Source organism: Bos taurus, chromosome 2 (genome assembly GCF_002263795.3).
Source record: "Bos taurus isolate L1 Dominette 01449 registration number 42190680 breed Hereford chromosome 2, ARS-UCD2.0, whole genome shotgun sequence".
NCBI classification, from domain to species: Eukaryota; Metazoa; Chordata; class Mammalia; order Artiodactyla; family Bovidae; genus Bos; species Bos taurus.
Window position 1 is genome coordinate 119,201,874 of NC_037329.1, and position 9,969 is coordinate 119,211,842.

At 45.8% G+C, this 9,969-nt stretch overlaps 1 non-coding gene across 1 annotated transcript; it reads left to right on the forward strand.

The window, feature by feature from the left end:
- Positions 1-234: 234 nt before the first annotated feature.
- Positions 235-307, forward strand: TRNAG-UCC (transfer RNA glycine (anticodon UCC)). Its single transcript has one exon. It is a non-coding gene; the product is annotated as a tRNA-Gly (tRNA).
- Positions 308-9,969: the final 9,662 nt, after the last annotated feature.

Below are 9,969 nucleotides of genomic sequence, written 5' to 3' on the forward strand. Positions count from 1 at the left end.
CAATACCAGCCCCTCTTCCTTCCAACAATCTGAAGTGCTATATTTATTATCTATTGAGTTCTTCTGTGCATTTGGGTCTATTTTCATGCTTCCTATATACCAGCCTATTTGAGACCTTCTTCACTCTTCTCAAACCACTGACCTCGACATCTACCCACTTCTTATCAGATGACCTTGTCTTTTAGTTCACAAGGAAATGGAAGGATTCATGGGGGATGGAAGACCCCTGGGACCTCCCTGGTGGTCCAGTGGTTAAGACTCTGTGCTTCCATCGCAGGGGGCATGGGTTGGATCCCTGTTCAGGGAACTACAATCCTGCATGCCTCAAAGTGCAGCAAAATAAAAATATATATGAAAATGAAATGAAAGGCCCACTCTCCCTCCTCTCTAAGGTAGCCACTCCATCCAAGTCTGAAAGCCCAGCTTCCCAAGCCCCAAAATCTCTCTCTTCTATGTTCAGCATCTATCTATCGTTTCCCTACCCCTTTTCAATGTTCGTTTAAATGGACTCAAGTCTCTCACACATTAAAAACAAATACAAACAAAATACAAACAAAAAGCCTCCTTCAATTCTGTGATCTTCTGCAGCTACTGCTGTCCTTAGTCTGGGCTTCAGACCCCAAGCCTCTGAGAGCATCATCTACTTCCTGTCTCTCATTCCTGTCTCTGGTGAACTCCTCAGTCCACTAACCTTGCTTCCACCCCCATCAGCCTCTGGTCCGGATGATGGGAAACTGGGCCGTGCTCGGTCCTCTGCTCTGTCCTCCCAATTCTAAGCACCACAGGCTCAGTCAACATGAACAGGACGTGGCTCAGCGTAAGCACGTCACAGAGTGCCCACAGAGGGAAGGCTAGGAGCAGGAGGTTGTGAAAGTGGCCACCTGTCGCCCTTCCACAGTGACCAGTCAGGACTCTGGGTCTCTCCACAGATAAACCAGCAGGGATGCAGGGGAAGAAACTGGTAGTTACTGGTAGAGAAGCAAATGTCACTTCCTATCAGTGGACCAGACCCTGAGTTCAGCCACCTGCTTCATTCAACACTTCCCCCATTGCAAGCTCACAGCCTGGAGGAGACTTATGGGGTCACTTACCAAGCAGAATGTACAATGAGAATTGAGGTGAGGGGCTTCCCTGGAGGCTCAGTGGGTAAGAAGCGGCCTGCCAATGCAAGAGACATGGGTTTCATCCCCTGTCTGGGAAGATCCCACGTGCTGTGGAGCAATTGAGCCCATGTACCACAACATTGAGCCTGTGCTTTTAGAGCCCGAGAACCACAACTACTGAAACCCGTGTGCCCTAAGCCCATGCTCCACGACAAGAGAGGTCATCGCAACGAAGTGTAGCCCCAGCTCTCTGCAAGTAGAGAAAAGTCCACACAGCAATGAAGACCCAGCCCAGCCAAAAATAAATAAATAAATTTTAAAATAATAATAATTAAACCATTCCTGGTGGCTCAGATGGTAAAGAATCTGCCCACAATGCAGGAGACCCAGGTTCAATCTTTGGGTCAGGAAGATGCCCTGGAGTAGGAAATGGCAACCCACTCCAGTATTCTTGCCTGAAGAATTCTGTGGACAGAGGAACCTGGTGGGCCACAGGTCATGGGGTTGCAAAGAGACAGACATGATTGAGCGACTAACATTTAAAAAAGAGAATTGAGGTGAGCAGCCAACTGAGGTGCAGAAGACTGAGGTCAGGAGCTGTGTGTTAAGAAATTTGGCCTCTCCCGTGAGAAAGATCTGGCCTGGGTCCCTTTGTCCTGGATCCTGGGAGGGAAACTCCAAGCTCTTGGAATCTCCTAAGTAACATGAGATTATCTGTCATTCATGGTGGGACTCTGGACCACGGTATGTACTTTATTCTAACTAAGTGACTTATTGTGTGATGTCAGCTCATCCTCCAGGGAAGGAGGTTGGGCTGGTGACAGCATCCAACCAAGCGGCCCCTGATTCATGCCTCCATAGTGAGACTCCCGTCTGAATGCTGGACACGGAGGTTTAGTGAACTTTCCAGGTTGGCAATCCCCTGTGCGTTTCGTCACACATGGCTGGGAGGGGCGATGCCACTCATGTCTCCACAGGGAAAGGAAGGGCCAAGCTCCACACTTGGACATCCCTGGATGCCACCATTCTACTCCTGGTTCTAATTTGTATCCTTCCCTGTAATAAATGTGGCTGTTGAGTATAGTAGTTTTCAGCGAGTTCTATGAGTCATTCTAGCAAATCATCAGACCTGAGAGTGGTTGTGAGCATCATGAAATCTGTAGCCTTGAGGACCCTGAAATTTGTAGCCAGCTGATCTAAAGTAAAGGTGGTCCCAGGGCCCCTGAACGTGCAGCCGGTGCCTGCAGTAAGGGCAGTCTTGGTGTCGGGGGCGGGGGTTGTCCCCTCAAATAGTACAATTGGCTGAACTTGATGCCGCTGGTGTGAGAAGTCTCAGGCACATGTGATGGTCTGGAGGGCTCTGCCTTTAACCTTGGACCTTGGCTAACTCGCAGGCAGGACAGTTCCATTCCTACCTTATCCAAGTGGGACCACTGCAAGTGGGCAACATGCTATTTGACCTTCTCCATGGCCAGGACTCTGCCCCTAGGTTCACAATCCTGATGTCTTAGAGCAATTGCAATACCTTTTACTTTTTGTCTTCACTTTGCCTGACTGAGTGATGCCTGAAATAGGAGATGAGATTGAAAGACTCGGGGCGGGGGTGCGGCAGGTTCCCGAGCCCCTTGAAGTTGCTGGCAGGATTCTATGTGTATGGACCTTCTGTATTGCACAAGGAACTCTGCTCAATATTCTGTAATAACCTAAATGGGGCAGAATTTGAAAAAGAATAGATGCATGTATATGTACAATGGAATCACTTTGCTCTACACCTGAAATGAATACATTGTTAATCAACAATACAAAAAAAAATCCAATATAAAATAAAACATTTTTTTAAAGATTCTATGTGTATGACTCTGTGGGTATTTCTGGAGAGGATCTGTGGATTCTCAAAGCAACACTGCAGATGCCAAGACCTGAAGCTCACCCAGATCCACCTGAGACTTCCCTCAGGCTCATGGACAGCTGTCTAGATGCTAACAAAGCCCCAAGAGCCTCGGGGAAAGAGCTCAGGTCACAGAGGAACCCTTTGAAGACAATAGGTCCACCTGGGGTGAAGTATTTTCTCAAGCTTTCATCCATTCATTCCTGAGCCACGGGTCATGGGATGTGCATAGTTGTGACACTGGGAAGTGTGAGAAGGCAGTCTCCTGCAGGGAAAGAGCAGAAGTGGTCCCAACTGGGTGACAGCTCTTCCCCAGGTAGGAGCCTGAGGTGGGCACCGAGGATTTTAGGGGAAATGTGCAGACCTCCGACCTCACGCTGGGGGTTGGGGACGGGTCATTCAGGGACGGATCGCCACAGACCCGGGGTCAAAAGCAGAGCCACATCCTTACCCAACAGAGCAGATGTTGAGGTAAAGGTTCTGCCAAAGCTGTGATCTGACAGAGGGTGAGGTCAGATGGGGTCAGCTCGGTCAGCTAGTTACTCTGCAACTCTCAGTTCTTGTTCACAAAATGGGTACAATAAGACCTAAATAGAGAGCGATACCCTGGGTCCACAGAGCTGTGCTTAAGGAAGCATCAACAATTGGAGGTAAATTCGAGCCCAGCCAAGAAGGACCAAGGTCCAGCTTCATGACCCAAGGATGCCAAAAGCAAGTCCTCATGTTCCCAGCACCTGAAGCTGCAGGGCACAGAGGCCTGCACAGGACGGATTACCAGCCCCTCTTTGTAATGACCCTGGCCAAGCAGACCCCCTCACCTTCCAGGATGGCAGAGAGGTCCTGTGTGCACAGGCGGCCAAAGGATCCCCCCCATCTGATGAATCAGGGTTTACTGGTTAATTTCACAAAGAGACAAAAGGTCCACACAGAAGGAGGTTTAAAATCATAGGTAGAACAAGAGATGAATCAAGACAAATAGTGTCTGGGACTTCTCTGGTGGTCTAGTGATTAGGACTCTGCATTTCCATTGCGGGGGGCAAGGGTTCGATCCCTTGTGAGACTGAAGTCCCACAAACCTTGCAGGGCAGCCAAAAATAAAATAAAAAAGACAGATGGTGTCCAACCCCAAAGTGATCCCTATAAACTCGAAAATATCCTAAATTCTTCTAGCTTTCTCCAGAATTTGGCTACCACTCTTCCAACTCATGTTTCCAACTTCTCTCCCACTTTTGACTTGGCTTTTTTCATCCCACTTTTTTCATCAAAAACCCAAACTGTGGGACTTTCCTGATGGTCCAGTGGCTAAGACTCCATACTGCCAATGCAGGGGGTCCGGGTTTAATCCCTGGTCAGGGAACTAGATCCTGCATACCGCAGCTGAGGCTGAGTGCAGCCAAATAAATAAACATTAAACATTAAAAAAAAAAATCCCACATGCTGCAACTAAAGACCCTGAGTGCCTCAACTAAGACCCAGTGCAGCTAAATAAATTCATACATAAATAAATCAAAGCTGTCCTTTTCCTGAAGCCCTGAAAAGTTAAGTTGAACACCTAACATCCTCTGGAGAGAGATCACACAATTGCCCCTCTTTAAACCACCCTCATCCTCATGGCTGAACTCATCAGAGACAGTTCTGACTGCTCTAGATGCTTTGACCCTGACATTTAGAAATCTTCCCCGATGGCAGTGCTCAGGACTAAGAATCTGGATTTATCATGTGTTCTAACCATGAACCTTTGTTTTCCTTGGCCGACAGACCGGTTCCCTGAGATCAACTATCTACCAGCGCTACTTCTGGACCTTGAAACTTTGTACCAGAAGTTTTAAAGGTGGGACCAGAGGGGACAAAATCTGCCGCCCTAAAATGTGGGGACAAAATCTGCCGCCCTGAAATGTCTCTTGATCATGAGGATTACTTCCAGTTGAAAACAATCAAGGCTCACCCACCACCCAGTTGTATCTTCTGAGACTCCACCAGAGAGGGACCCCAGGGCTACACCAGCCAAACTCCCCTCCTTGAGGGCAGCTCCTCAGCACTGGAGGCAAACACTGCTCTTCCAGATGGGGTCACCCAACCATCCTTTGAAGAATAACCACAGGAGAGACTTCCCTGGTGGTCCAGGGGCTAACACTTCTACTGCTGCTGTTAAGTCGCTTCAGTCGTGTCCGACTCTGTGCAACCCCATAGATGGCAGCCCACCAGGCTCCCCCGTCCCTGCGGTTCTCCAGGCAAGAACACTGGAGTGGGTTGCCATTTCCTTCTCTAATGCATGAAAGTGAAAAGTGAAAGTGAGGTCGCTCAGTCATGTCCGACTCATAGCGACCCCATGGACTGCAGCCTACCAGGCTCCTCCGTCCATGGGATTTTCCAGGCAAGAGTACTGGAGTGGGGTGCCATTGCCTTCTCCAGGGGCTAACACTTTGTGCTCCCAATTCGAGGGGCCTGGATTCAATCCCTGGTCAGGGAACATAGACCCCACATACCTAACTAAGAGTTCCCATGCCACAATTGAAGATATTGTGTGTCCCAACTAAAATCCAGTGCAACTGAATAAATGTTTTTAAAAGTTCAGTTCAGTTCAGTCGCTCAGTCATGTCCAACTCTTTGTGACCCCATGGACTGCAGCACACCAGGCTTCCCTGTCCATCATCAACTCCCAGAGCTTGCTCAAACTCATGTCCATCGAGTCGGTGATGCCATCCAACCATCTCATCCTCTGTCCTCCCCTTCTCCTCTCGCCTTCAATCTTTCCCAGCATCAGGGTCTTTTCCAATGAGTTAGTTCTTCACTTCAGCTGGCCAAAGTATTGGAGTCTCAGCTTCGGCTTTAGTCCTTCCAATAAATATTCAGGACTGATTTCCTTTAGGGTCGATTGGTTTATATATATATGAAGCAAGAATAACCGCAGGCAACATGCTAGGGAGGGCTAAAGTAGCCCGACTGGGCCTTCTCTGCCTCACTGGCTTCTGCAGAGCCTGTGGGAACCTCCCCACCTCCAGCCCACACCACCTGACTGCCAGGATTGATGTGATCCTTCTCCATGACCCTCTATTTAGATGTGTCTTAACCTGGGGGCCATGAATTCAGGGGAGCCATAAACTTGGATGGGAATAAAACTTGCAACTTCACCTTCACTGACTTTTAAGTTTCCTTTGATTGCAAACATAAGCAACAAACCACAGTAATCTTAGAAGTTCTGTGACTGTCACTATCAATCAGGGTTTTAAGCAGAGAAACTGTCAGCAGAAGATACAGTTAATGCTTCATCTTTGCAGTAGTTATGTTCTATAAAATCGGTGCACACACTGGATTAGTGAACACGAAAGCATTGCTCCTGGGGAAAATGTCATCAACCAATCAATACATAACCTTGCTTACATGTGTTTCTGTTTAAAGACACATGTACATATGTCTAATTTCACATATATGTTGATTCATTAACATTGAATTCAGAGCCAAGAGCACCATAACTCAGGCCTGAGTGAAGCTCATCTAACACATTTTCCCCTTAAGGCACACTGCACACAGCTTAGAACTGTATACACCACTTCAGCACTGCGTGGGGGACCATTTCAAATGGTAAAATCACCAGCAAGAAGGACAAAAATGCAAAACCATGGCACTAAATGGATTGTCAAAAGGACACTTGCTTACAGTGTGAGAGCTGCACCAAAAAGGCAGAGTCTGGACTTCCCTCTCAGTCCAGTGGTTAAGATGCCGCACTTCCACTGTGGAGGCTCAGGTTCAATCCCTGGTCAGGGAACTAAGAGCCCATAAGCCACGTGACATGGCAAAAAAGAAAAAAAGGCAGGGTCCCCTCCAAAAAAAAACCCACAAAGCAGGGTCACCTTATTCAACTTCACTAGATGCATGTTAGACGTCTCACAAGTTCTGCGCATGTCCTGGAGGACCATGTGAATGATCTTGTATGATCTCGAAAACACCATGTGCATGGATTTGGGGGTTACAAGTAGCCTTTAGCAAGTGGTTGAATTTACAAATACAAAAATCAAAAACTGATAATGAGAATCAGCTGTATATATCAAGAGATTTATTGCATTGTAAGTGTAAGGAACTGGCTTTCAGGCTTATGGGGGTGGGCATGTCCCAAATACATAGGGCAGGCTGTTGGGAAGGGACAGGGCTGGAAGTACATGGACAGAATTTCTTTGGGGAATCTAACACTTTGCTCTTAAAGCTTTTCAACTGTTTGAAATCAGTCCCACCCAGAGGATCTAGGATAATCTCCTTGACTGAAAATCAACTGTCTATGGACTTTCAGCCCATCTACCAAACATCTTCTCTGCAACACCCAGTTTATGCTTGACTAAAGAAATGGGGACTCTCACTTGGCCAGGCTGACACATCAGAAGACCAGCAAGGTCTCTGTAAGAAGTCACATTATAGGAGTAATACTGAAGTACAATACAGAGGATGTATTATCTGGTTTCACTTTTATTTATTTTTAACTGAAGGATAATTGCTTTATACTATTGCGTTGCTTTTTCCATACATCAGCATGAATCGGTCATAACTGTTTCGCTTTTAGTAATGAACATGACAGGATACAAAAGCCTCAGTGTTTCCTGTACTGAAAAATTCTTGTGAATGGAAGAATGGGATCAGCAAAATGGAAAGGGCACGGCACATCTATCTGTCCTGAAAATCATTAAAAGATGTTGGGGTGGGGGTGGTGGTTATGTAAGGAAAACTCAATTCAGAAAAGCTGGAGCACTTACAACACTTGGATTTGCTATGTCACAGTAAGCTTTTATTGGAGCATCCTCCAAACTGCTTACCAGGGGCCCAGAGGAAAATCTCCCACGCCATCGGAGGGACACATTAGACTCCAGTGGCACGTGCAGAAATTACCAGGCTGCTTTGGGGATTGGATCAGAAGGAAACACTGGAAGCAGTTACCCTGTCATGTGGTGTGATACGTTTTAGAATAGATGGCATGTCTTTCAACATTTTGAAGCAGATCTTTGAGGACAGAGCTGCCTCATCAATCCCAACAGAGGGGTCTTCTTGTTTGCCTCACTGTTGGCATGCTGGCAGTACTGAAGAATCCTGACTTTCTGAGTGGCTTTTGCAAACTGTAAAGACTGTGGACATTTTGGAAGCAGTAAAAAGGGTCTTTGCCAAATAGAACTTTGCCTGGGAAGAAAAGCTTCATTCTCTGCCCAGATGGACCTCCTGCAAAGCTGATTTCATTTGGACTTAGTGATGAAACTCTCCATGTCGTCATCTCTCAATGCACAGGCAGTAAAGACTTTTCCGACGTCTCTGAAAGATGTTTTGTCAACATTCATAAAGTCAGCAACTTCTGAAGAATCAGGTCCCTCAATCACTCCATTTGCAAAAAGCTTGTCAGGAAATGGGAACAGACTCCAGAAAATGCTCCTCACTGGCTTTCAAAGGACAAGTGCTTTATTCAAACAAACAGCGGAAGTCTTACTGTCTTCTGAAAGAAAAAGAAAGGCACTTCTGGCAATGTTTTGAACAAAAAAAAATTTTATCCTTGAATTGGCTTACTTAGTTAAATTTAGGAGAAGGCAATGGCAACCCACTCCAGTACTCTTGCCTGGAAAATCCCATGGACAGGGATGGAGGAGCCTGGTGGGCTGCAGTCCATGGGGTCACGAAGAGTCAGACGACTGAGCAACTTCAGTTTCACTTTTCACTTTCATGCATTGGAGAAGGAAATGGCAACCCACTCCAGTGTTCTTGCCTGGGATTCCCCAGGGACGGTGGAGCCTGGTGGGCTGCCATCTATGGGGTCGCACAGAGTCGGACACGACTGAAGTGACTTAGCAGTAGTAGCAGATATATTTAACCATATGAATGAGACTTCTCTGAGGTCCCAAAGTCATCATTTATGATGCTCCTAAAAATCCACCTTTGCAAATGATCTGGGCTGGAAAAGTGCTCTCTTAGGATAGAGACCAGACACAAAACATCGACTTCTTTGCATAGAAAAATTTGCCAACACCTAGCAACAGTTCATACTTCTTTCAAAAGTTATTTCAGTCGTTGTTGTTGTTGTTTAGTCACTAAGTCTTGTCTAATTCTTGCTACTCCATGGACTATAGCCTGCCAGGCTCCTCTGTCCAGAGGAGATTGACCAGGCAAGAATACTGGAGTGGGTTGCCATTCCTTTAAAAACTGTGAGAGTATTTAAAAATTCCAGAGTATCTTCCCAACCCAGTGATTGAACCTGTGTCTCCTGTATTGCAGTGCTGATTCTCGGCACTGATCCTGGTGCTGAGCAACCAGGGAAGATTTCAATCTTTAGGGCATCAAAATTGAACCACGAATCCACAATCTTTTCTTTCTGAGATAGTGTGTTTCTGAATTGTGATCTAGCTAAAGAACTCATTTTTCTTAGAACAAATATACTTATGACAAGTAGAGTTAAACTAAAAGAGCCTTGAAGAATGCTGGTATTCTTTGAGAAAAGCCTATCTTCTTTTAGTAAAGAAAGCCCTGGAAGCTTAGATATTTATCTTTGAAAGTGAAGATTTTCAAGACTTATACCATTGAACTGGAGAAGGAAATGGCAACCCACTCCAGTATTCTTGCCTAGAGAATCCCATGGACAGAGGAGCCTGGCAGGCTACAGTCCATGGTGTTGCAAGAGTCAGACACAACTCAGCAACTAAACCACCACCATACCATTGAAACAGAAAATTGAAATCAATTGGGTGTAAAAAATTGTGTGTGTATTGTCTTGTCAAAGCCCACCCTATAATTTTATTAAGTTCATGTATTTACTTTTCTAATTGAAGTATAACTGATGTACAATATTACATAAGTTACAGGTGTATAATATAGTGATTCACAATTTTTAAATGTTATGCTCCATTTATAGGTAAGATTAAACACTGGCTGTATTTCCTGTGTTGTACAATATATCCTTGTAGTTATATAATATAGTGCTTTATTTCAAACTAAATAACAACTTTAACTCCAATA